This window comes from Salmo salar, chromosome 08, assembly GCF_965601325.2.
Source record: "Salmo salar chromosome 08, fSalSal1, whole genome shotgun sequence".
In the NCBI taxonomy this organism is placed as follows: Eukaryota; Metazoa; Chordata; class Actinopteri; order Salmoniformes; family Salmonidae; genus Salmo; species Salmo salar.
The window spans coordinates 2,965,001-2,975,000 of record NC_138298.1 but is presented as its reverse complement, the minus strand read 5'-3'; the positions used below and the strand labels follow the sequence as shown (position 1 = coordinate 2,975,000).

Sequence of the window (10,000 nt, the reverse complement as noted above, 5' to 3'; positions counted from 1 at the left end):
TCATCAGCAACACTGCCTTGTAGTAAGCATTTAATGATGAATTGACTAAATGTCAGTTTTATCAGACTCACTTTGACTATATATGTTGTAGCAAGAGACTGTTTCTCGCTTACGGTTATAACAGCCTGGGTACGCACGACCTCGTCTGATCTCGGAAGCTAAGCAGGGTCGGGCCTGGTTAGTACTTGGATGGGAGACCGCCTGGGAATACCAGGTGCTGTAAACATTTTGTCCACGAGGGTGTGCTCTTGCACTATTTCATCAGCAACACTGCCTTGTAGTAAGCATTTAATGATGAATTGACTAAATGTCTGTTTTATCAGACTCACTTTGACTATATATGTTGTAGCAAGAGATTGTTTCTCGCTTACGGCCATATCAGCCTGGGTACTCCCGATCTCGTCTGATCTCGGAAGCTAAGCAGGGTCGGGCCTGGTTAGTACTTGGATGGGAGACCGCCTGGGAATACCAGGTGCTGTAAGCATTTTGTCCACGAGGGTGTGCTCTTGCACTATTTCATCAGCAACACTGCCTTGTAGTAAGCATTTAATGATGAATTGACTAAATGCAGCTTCCTGCCTTTTTAATAGGATCAAATTTCCTTGTGTTTTCAATTAGCATCTGCCTTGTATTTATAAGACAAACAAGAATATTGTTGCTGAATGCAGCCTGTGTGTGCTTTGTGCTCCTTTGCCCTGTTCAAATGATGAAAGGAAATAAAGTTGGTATTTTATCCAACTACCTGTGCTAAAAAGTGATGGGAACAGTGTTTGTAATTTCTTCTACTTTTTCAGTGACACAAATTTCAAGCTGCTTATCTAATTTGTGAAAATGCAATGTCTGTTTATCAGACTCATTTTGACTATATATGTTGTAGCAAGAGATTGCTTCTCGCTTACGGCCATATTAGCCTGGGTACGCCCGATCTCGTCTGATCTCGGAAGCTAAGCAGGGTCGGGCCTGGTTAGTACTTGGATGGGAGACCGCCTGGGAATACCAGGTGCTGTAAGCATGTTCTCCACGAGGGTGTGCTCTTGCACTATTTCATCAGCAACACTGCCTTGTAGTAAGCATTTAATGATGAATTGACTAAATGTCTGTTTTATCAGACTCACTTTGACTATATATGTTGTAGCAAGAGATTGTTTCTTGCTTACGGCCATACCAGCCTGGGTACGCCCGATCTCGTCTGATCTCGAAAGCTAAGCAGGGTCGGGCCTGGTTAGTACTTGGATGGGAGACAGCCTGGGAATACCAGGTGCTGTAAGCATTTTGTCCACGAGGGTGTGCTCTTGCACTATTTCATCAGCAACACTGCCTTGTATTAAGCATTTAATGATGAATTGACTAAATGTCTGTTTTATCAGACTCACTTTGACTATATATGTTGTAGCAAGAGATTGTTTCTCGCTTACGGCCATATCAGCCTGGGTACGCCCGGTCTCGTCTGATCTCGGAAGCTAAGCAGGGTCGGGCCTGGTTAGTACTTGGATGGGAGACCGCCTGGGAATACCAGGTGCTGTAAGCATTTTGTCCACGAGGGTGTGCTCTTGCACTATTTCATCAGCAACACTGCCTTGTATTAAGCATTTAATGATGAATTGACTAAATGTCTGTTTTATCAGACTCACTTTGACTATATATGTTGTAGCAAGAGATTGTTTCTCGCTTACGGCCATATCAGCCTGGGTACCCCCGATCTCGTCTGATCTCGGAAGCTAAGCAGGGTCGGGCCTGGTTCGTACTTGGATGGGAGACCGCCTGGAATACCAGGTGCTGTAAGCATTTTGTCCACGAGGGTGTGCTCTTGCACTATTTCATCAGCAACACTGCCTTGTATTAAGCATTTAATGATGAATTGACTAAATGTCTGTTTTATCAGACTCACTTTGACTATATATGTTGTAGCAAGAGATTGTTTCTCGCTTACGGCCATATCAGCCTGGGTACGCCCGATCTCGTCTGATCTCGGAAGCTAAGCAGGGTCGGGCCTGGTTCGTACTTGGATGGGAGACCGCCTGGAATACCAGGTGCTGTAAGCATTTTGTCCACGAGGGTGTGCTCTTGCACTATTTCATCAGCAACACTGCCTTGTAGTAAGCATTTAATGATGAATTGACTAAATGCAGCTTCCTGCCTTTTTAATAGGATCAAATTTCCTTGTGTTTTCAATTAGCATCTGCCTTGTATTTATAAGACAAACAAGAATATTGTTGCTGAATGCAGCTTGTGTGTGCTTTATGCTCCTTTGCCCTGTTCAAATGATGAAAGGAAATAAAGTTTGTATTTTATCCAACTACCTGTGCTAAAAAGTGATGGGAACAGTGTTTATAATTTCTTCTACTTTTTCAGTGACACAAAGTTCAAGCTGCTTATCTAATTTGTGAAAATGCAATGTCTGTTTATCAGACTCATTTTGACTATATATGTTGTAGCAAGAGATTGTTTCTCGCTTACGGCCATATCAGCCTGGGTACGCCCGATCTCGTCTGATCTCGGAAGCTAAGCAGGGTCGGGCCTGGTTAGTACTTGGATGGTAGAACGCCTGGGAATACCAGGTGCTGTAAGCATTTTGTCCACGAGGGTGTGCTCTTGCACTATTTCATCAGCAACACTGCCTTGTAGTAAGCATTTAATGATGAATTGACTAAATGTCAGTTTTATCAGACTCACTTTGACTATATATGTTGTAGCAAGAGACTGTTTCTCGCTTACGGTTATAACAGCCTGGGTACGCACGACCTCGTCTGATCTCGGAAGCTAAGCAGGGTCGGGCCTGGTTAGTACTTGGATGGGAGACCGCCTGGGAATACCAGGTGCTGTAAACATTTTGTCCACGAGGGTGTGCTCTTGCACTATTTCATCAGCAACACTGCCTTGTAGTAAGCATTTAATGATGAATTGACTAAATGTCTGTTTTATCAGACTCACTTTGACTATATATGTTGTAGCAAGAGTTTGTTTCTCGCTTACGGCCATATCAGCCTGGGTACTCCCGATCTCGTCTGATCTCGGAAGCTAAGCAGGGTCGGGCCTGGTTAGTACTTGGATGGGAGACCGCCTGGGAATACCAGGTGCTGTAAGCATTTTGTCCACGAGGGTGTGCTCTTGCACTATTTCATCAGCAACACTGCCTTGTAGTAAGCATTTAATGATGAATTGACTAAATGCAGCTTCCTGCCTTTTTAATAGGATCAAATTTCCTTGTGTTTTCAATTAGCATCTGCCTTGTATTTATAAGACAAACAAGAATATTGTTGCTGAATGCAGCCTGTGTGTGCTTTGTGCTCCTTTGCCCTGTTCAAATGATGAAAGGAAATAAAGTTGGTATTTTATCCAACTACCTGTGCTAAAAAGTGATGGGAACAGTGTTTGTAATTTCTTCTACTTTTTCAGTGACACAAATTTCAAGCTGCTTATCTAATTTGTGAAAATGCAATGTCTGTTTATCAGACTCATTTTGACTATATATGTTGTAGCAAGAGATTGCTTCTCGCTTACGGCCATATTAGCCTGGGTACGCCCGATCTCGTCTGATCTCGGAAGCTAAGCAGGGTCGGGCCTGGTTAGTACTTGGATGGGAGACCGCCTGGGAATACCAGGTGCTGTAAGCATGTTCTCCACGAGGGTGTGCTCTTGCACTATTTCATCAGCAACACTGCCTTGTAGTAAGCATTTAATGATGAATTGACTAAATGTCTGTTTTATCAGACTCACTTTGACTATATATGTTGTAGCAAGAGATTGTTTCTTGCTTACGGCCATACCAGCCTGGGTACGCCCGATCTCGTCTGATCTCGAAAGCTAAGCAGGGTCGGGCCTGGTTAGTACTTGGATGGGAGACAGCCTGGGAATACCAGGTGCTGTAAGCATTTTGTCCACGAGGGTGTGCTCTTGCACTATTTCATCAGCAACACTGCCTTGTATTAAGCATTTAATGATGAATTGACTAAATGTCTGTTTTATCAGACTCACTTTGACTATATATGTTGTAGCAAGAGATTGTTTCTCGCTTACGGCCATATCAGCCTGGGTACGCCCGGTCTCGTCTGATCTCGGAAGCTAAGCAGGGTCGGGCCTGGTTAGTACTTGGATGGGAGACCGCCTGGGAATACCAGGTGCTGTAAGCATTTTGTCCACGAGGGTGTGCTCTTGCACTATTTCATCAGCAACACTGCCTTGTATTAAGCATTTAATGATGAATTGACTAAATGTCTGTTTTATCAGACTCACTTTGACTATATATGTTGTAGCAAGAGATTGTTTCTCGCTTACGGCCATATCAGCCTGGGTACCCCCGATCTCGTCTGATCTCGGAAGCTAAGCAGGGTCGGGCCTGGTTCGTACTTGGATGGGAGACCGCCTGGAATACCAGGTGCTGTAAGCATTTTGTCCACGAGGGTGTGCTCTTGCACTATTTCATCAGCAACACTGCCTTGTATTAAGCATTTAATGATGAATTGACTAAATGTCTGTTTTATCAGACTCACTTTGACTATATATGTTGTAGCAAGAGATTGTTTCTCGCTTACGGCCATATCAGCCTGGGTACGCCCGATCTCGTCTGATCTCGGAAGCTAAGCAGGGTCGGGCCTGGTTCGTACTTGGATGGGAGACCGCCTGGAATACCAGGTGCTGTAAGCATTTTGTCCACGAGGGTGTGCTCTTGCACTATTTCATCAGCAACACTGCCTTGTATTAAGCATTTAATGATGAATTGACTAAATGTCTGTTTTATCAGACTCACTTTGACTATATATGTTGTAGCAAGAGATTGTTTCTCGCTTACGGCCATATCAGCCTGGGGGCGCTAATCCTTGATTGGAGAAGTGACGACAGGTGCGAGTAATTGAGCTGTGAGTGTTTGCTTGAGAGTGTTTGCTCGAGAGCTATTTTCGTTTCTTTTTTGGATTTTGCAATATAATTTATTGTTTTTTCATTTGGATAGTTTTTAGTTTTGTTTAGTTTTCCCCCCCTGCAGTTTTGCTGCCTGGGGGAGGTTTTTTCGCTTTCATTTTTGATTCACAATGACGGACAACATGGCAACGACAAACGGAACGGACAAAGACAACGAAAATGCGCAACGGAAGGAAAACGAAAAAGGAGGAATGAAATATGAAAAAGAATACACGGTGGCAATTGAGTTGGTGGGAGAAGAAAAGGTGACGACGATGGAATTACTACGAGCAATTAAGGAGACGTGTGGAGAGGTGGTGGGATGCCGAATGAAAGGAGATAAGAAATATGAAATTACGATGAGAAACGGAAAAGGTAAAGAACGGCTAATGGACGGTATACGGAGAAAGGACAACAAGATACTGGCGAGAGATGTGAATATTAATGAATTGGTGGTGTCTTTTATGAATCTACCGGTATATATAGAAGATAAAGTGATACTGGACAAGTTGAGAAGCTGGGGAGTAACGGCCGTATCGGAGATAAGGAGGAGAGTTTGGCCTGGAACGGAGGTGGTTGACGGAACAAGGTTCTGTAAAGTTAAATTTACAGAAAAAGTCACATCATTGCCATATTCCACAAAAATTGAGACGCTGGAAGGAGCTGAATACTTCAGGGTGATCCATGACAAGCAGGTCAGAGTTTGTCGATTGTGCATACAACCTGGGCACATAGTTAAAGATTGCCCTGAATTCAAGTGTTTCAAGTGCGGCAATCAAGGCCATTATGCGAGAGAGTGTGTCGGAGAGAAGGAAAGGAATGTTTGTGGTAGATGCAGAAAGAGATTGGCGGAATGCAACTGTGGAGAAGTTATGACTGAAGAGGGGAGTCAAGTACTATTCGAGGAAGCAGTTGTATTGTCGGAAGAAGGAGAAGAAGATGGAGGAGATGATGTGGTGGAAGGTGGAGAGACGGAGGAAGGAAGAAGGGAGAAGAAGGAAGACCAGAAGATTAACGAAATTGGGAGCAGCATGGATTCAGAAATAAGAAGATGGAGTTTTCAGGAGGAGGGGGGGAGTGGACTGGGGGGAAGCTCGGGGGACTCACAGGTTTTAGGGGAAAGCACAGCACAAACAAGTAACTCGGGGGGTGAAGAAATGGAGAGGGTTTTAAGTTTAATGACAATAACAGAGACGGGTATGAACACAGGGAGCACAACGACGACAATATATGAGACGGAGATGAACACGGGGAGCACAACGAACATTCCAGAAACGGCGATGAACACGGGGAGCACAACGACGACTACACATGAGACGGAGATGAACATTCCAGAAACGGCGGAGAACACGGGGAGCACAACGAACATTCCAGAATCGGCGATGAACACGGGGAGCACAACGGACGAGGGTGTAAAGAAGAAAAGTTGGCTGGATGAAATGGACTTGGAGGAGATATCGGACTCGGATGATGGGGAAAAGTTTGAAAGAATGAGAGGAGGATACAGGAAGAGGAAAGCAGCGGAGGGGGGGGAGAGAAAGGGTGGAAGAGGAAAGAAACTGGATAAAAGGTAGAGGATAATGAAATTATATTTTATAATTTTATTATTTATTAGTATGGTCACAATAATGTCGATAAATGCGAATGGGTTGAGAACAATAGGAAAATTTAATAGAATAGTACACATAAAGAATTCTGATATTTTATGTATTCAAGAGACGCACTGGGATAATATGTGTGTTTTAGATGTACAGAAAATATGGAGGGATTTTATTTATGTAAACAATGGTAGGGGGAATTCATGTGGGGTTGCAATTTTAATAAGGAAGGATGTAGTAGAAAATGTGAAGAAGATATATAATGATAATAATGGGAGGATTTTAATTTTAGACTTTGAGTATATGAGTAGGGTTTTTAGGATTATAAATATTTATGCGCCGAATAATGAAATAGAGAGAAGGAATTTATTTTTAGAATTAGCGAAATGGTGCAAGGGAAACTGTATTTTAGTTGGGGATTTTAATGTAAAAATGGATAGACTAGATATGACAAGGGGAGCTATTTTTAGAAGTGATGTATCTAGGGGGGTTTTAAGGAAAATGATGGTTGAAAACAATTTAATTGATATATGGAGGGAGGAGAATCCTAATAAGAGAGAATTTTCTAGAAGGCAGGTGGTTTTAGGGGAATTGAAACAGACACGGATAGATTTGGTTTTAGTAAATGAAGGGTTAAGGAATTTTATGAAGGATATTAAATATATTTTTACAACTTTTAGTGATCATGCTGGGTTAACATTTTCGGTGGGGTTAGATAAGGAAAGGAAAGGGGGGGGAATATGGTGTATGAATGCAGGGTATCTAGGTGATGAGGAATACGGGAAACAACTTAAATCTTTGATAGAAGATGAAATGGAGGATAAGCAAAAAGGGAATGATAAGTGCAAGTGGTGGGAAAATGTTAAGGAAAAAATAAAAGTTTTTAGTATTAGATATGCAAGGAAGAAGAGGAGTAGGATGACAAGAGCAGAAAATTATTTAAGAACAAAATTGAATGAAGAAATGAAGAAATGTGATAGTGATCCTGATTATACTATTGAAAAGTTTTTAGATTTAAAAGAAAAATTGAGCAAATGTGAAATAGATAAGTGTAAGGGTGCAATTATAAGAAGTAGGGCAAAATATGTTTTAGAAGGGGAGAAATGTACGTCGTTTTTTTCTTGGTTTAGAGAAAACTAAACAGATGAAATCATATATTGGTCAGATTGAAAATGTAAAGGGTGAAGTGGTAAATGATTATGTTGAGATATTAGAAACAGTACAGAATTTTTATAAGGATTTATTTAAGAAAGGGGAGGTGGATGAGGGGTGTGTAAAAGAGATTTTAAGTAGTGTGGATGTGCAAATTGGTGTTGAGGATAAGCAAATGTGTGATAGGAAGATAACAATGGATGAAGTGAAAGATGCAATTAAGGGTTTACAAATAAATAAAAGTCCTGGAGTAGATGGACTAATTGCAGAGTTTTATAAAATGTATGAAAGTATTTTAGCACCTATTTTATTAGAAGTATATCAATATATGGAAGACAATAATACTGTTTCAGATTCCATGGTGACAGGGCTGATATCGATTTTATATAAAAATAAGGGGAGCAAACTGAAACTAGAAAATGATAGGCCAATTAGTTTATTAAACTCAGATTATAAGATTTTAGCTAAGATACTGGCAAATAGGATGAAGATGGTTTTAAATGATATTATAGCACCTACACAAAATTATAGTGTGCCTGGAAGAGATATAGCAGATACCATAACTACACTTAGAGATGTGATAAATAAAATGAATAGCGATAAGATGGGGGGGATTGTTTTAAGTATAGATTTTAATAAAGCTTTTGACAGGGTGGAACATGATTTTATGTTTAGGGTACTGGAAAAGTATGGGTTTGGAAATGGTATAATAAGATGGATAAAATTATTATATAGAAAGGCTAAAAGTAGGGTTAAATGTAATGGGGTTTTAACAGATTCTTTTATTCTTGAGAGGTCAGTGAGACAGGGGTGCCCTTTATCAGCTTTATTGTTTGTTTTATCGGTAGAACCCTTAGCGGCATACCTTAAAAAAGATCATTTTATAAATTGTGTAGAGACTCCGCAAGGAGGTTTTAGTTTAATTCATCAATATGCAGACGATACCACAATTACAGTCAGAGATGAGGGAAGTGTTAAAAGGGTGATGGAGTGTTTTAAAATATATGAGAAAGCCTCAGGAGCTAAAGTGAATATGGAGAAGTCAGTAATAATGTATGTTGGGAAGAATAATGAGGCGAATTTTCCTTTTAAGGTGGTAAATGATTATTTTAAGGTGTTAGGTGTGTTTTTAGGGGTGAAGGAACAAGAAGCTAGGGATCTGACATGGAGTGGGGTTATAAACAAAGTTAGGAAGGTAGTAAATATGTGGAGGGGGAGGGCTTTGAAATTAAAAGGGAAAGTAATTGTTGTAAATTCCTTGCTGATGTCAATTTTTATTCATGTCATGAACGTTTTAGATGTACCAGAATGGGTTTTATCTGAAATGAATACGATTTTAGTTGAATTTTTATGGGATGGGAAAGGTGCGAAAATTTCTTTTAAAACATTGATTGCAGGTTATGAGGAGGGGGGTTTGAAGTTGGTGGATTTAAATGTAAGGAAAAAAGCAATTAGAGTTAAAATGGTACGAAAATATTTATATGGTGAACTAGATTATGGATGGAAAAGATTTTTTAAAGAGTATTTGCAGGAGGTTGGGAGGATGGGGGAAAATGGTTTATTAATGTGTATGAGAAAAGAAATGTTAGCTAATATACCATTGTTTTATAGAGAAGTGTTTGAGGCTTGGGGGGAGTTTTTACCAAATATTTATTATGAGTGTACCATTTTAGACAATATTTTAAATCAGCCAATTTTCTTAAATCCCAAGATACAATATAATAATAAGATGTTGTTTTGTAAATATTTTATGAGGGCTGGGATGAGACAGATTGGGGATATTTTATATGAGGTCATTCCAGGTTTTCTTCCTGTACAAGCGATTTATGATAATGTTTGTGAAGTGGAAGATGAAATAAGCAAAACTACAGTAGAAAATATGTATAAGAGAATTTTAGGGTGTATTCCTGAAGAATGGGTGCTTTTAATAAATACAGAGGTGGTTGAGAGAGCTAAGGGTTTACCGGTTTTATATTATGAAAGTAAAGGGGAGAAACATGTTTTATCAGGTTCGAAAGTTAAAAAGATTTATGAAAAATGTATTTTAAGAGAGATAAAAGCTCCTGCTTCAGAAAAAGTGTGGTCTAGGGTATTTGTAAATATAGATGTAAAATCAATATGGAAGAATGTCAATGTAAAATATAATTCTATAGAATGTGAAGATAATGATTTTAAATTGAAACATAATAGGATTTTTACGAACGTGGTTTTACATCAAATAAATAGAGACATTAAAAGAGAATGTGATATTTGTGGTACGGAGGTGGAACATTTTATGCACTTTTTTATTGAATGTAGTAGATTACAAGGGTTTCATGAGTTTATAAGGGGGCTTTTAGAACAACATTGGGGAG

The 10,000-nt window shown here is 40.0% G+C and overlaps 9 non-coding genes and 6 pseudogenes across 9 annotated transcripts; all 15 read left to right on the top strand.

The window, feature by feature from the left end:
* Window positions 1-107: 107 nt before the first annotated feature.
* On the top strand, window positions 108-226 carry LOC145853344 (uncharacterized; annotated as a pseudogene).
* A 139-nt stretch (window positions 227-365) lies between these two features.
* On the top strand, window positions 366-484 carry LOC145884061 (5S ribosomal RNA). The gene has a single exon (XR_014395640.1). It is a non-coding gene; the product is annotated as a 5S ribosomal RNA (ribosomal RNA).
* Window positions 485-893: 409 nt separating this feature from the next.
* Window positions 894-1,012, top strand: LOC145886204 (5S ribosomal RNA). Its single transcript, XR_014397788.1, has one exon. It is a non-coding gene; the product is annotated as a 5S ribosomal RNA (ribosomal RNA).
* A 139-nt stretch (window positions 1,013-1,151) lies between these two features.
* Window positions 1,152-1,270, top strand: LOC145851697 (5S ribosomal RNA). Its single transcript, XR_014373549.1, has one exon. It is a non-coding gene; the product is annotated as a 5S ribosomal RNA (ribosomal RNA).
* Window positions 1,271-1,409: 139 nt separating this feature from the next.
* Window positions 1,410-1,528, top strand: LOC145886412 (5S ribosomal RNA). Its single transcript, XR_014397997.1, has one exon. It is a non-coding gene; the product is annotated as a 5S ribosomal RNA (ribosomal RNA).
* Window positions 1,529-1,667: 139 nt separating this feature from the next.
* On the top strand, window positions 1,668-1,785 carry LOC145852999 (uncharacterized; annotated as a pseudogene).
* A 139-nt stretch (window positions 1,786-1,924) lies between these two features.
* On the top strand, window positions 1,925-2,042 carry LOC145852894 (uncharacterized; annotated as a pseudogene).
* A 409-nt stretch (window positions 2,043-2,451) lies between these two features.
* LOC145852539 (5S ribosomal RNA) lies at window positions 2,452-2,570 on the top strand. The gene has a single exon (XR_014374395.1). It is a non-coding gene; the product is annotated as a 5S ribosomal RNA (ribosomal RNA).
* A 139-nt stretch (window positions 2,571-2,709) lies between these two features.
* On the top strand, window positions 2,710-2,828 carry LOC145853343 (uncharacterized; annotated as a pseudogene).
* A 139-nt stretch (window positions 2,829-2,967) lies between these two features.
* LOC145884060 (5S ribosomal RNA) lies at window positions 2,968-3,086 on the top strand. Its single transcript, XR_014395639.1, has one exon. It is a non-coding gene; the product is annotated as a 5S ribosomal RNA (ribosomal RNA).
* A 409-nt stretch (window positions 3,087-3,495) lies between these two features.
* Window positions 3,496-3,614, top strand: LOC145886203 (5S ribosomal RNA). The gene has a single exon (XR_014397787.1). It is a non-coding gene; the product is annotated as a 5S ribosomal RNA (ribosomal RNA).
* A 139-nt stretch (window positions 3,615-3,753) lies between these two features.
* Window positions 3,754-3,872, top strand: LOC145851696 (5S ribosomal RNA). The gene has a single exon (XR_014373548.1). It is a non-coding gene; the product is annotated as a 5S ribosomal RNA (ribosomal RNA).
* A 139-nt stretch (window positions 3,873-4,011) lies between these two features.
* Window positions 4,012-4,130, top strand: LOC145886411 (5S ribosomal RNA). Its single transcript, XR_014397996.1, has one exon. It is a non-coding gene; the product is annotated as a 5S ribosomal RNA (ribosomal RNA).
* A 139-nt stretch (window positions 4,131-4,269) lies between these two features.
* LOC145852998 (uncharacterized) lies at window positions 4,270-4,387 on the top strand (annotated as a pseudogene).
* Window positions 4,388-4,526: 139 nt separating this feature from the next.
* Window positions 4,527-4,644, top strand: LOC145852892 (uncharacterized; annotated as a pseudogene).
* The last annotated feature ends 5,356 nt before the right edge of the window (window positions 4,645-10,000 follow it).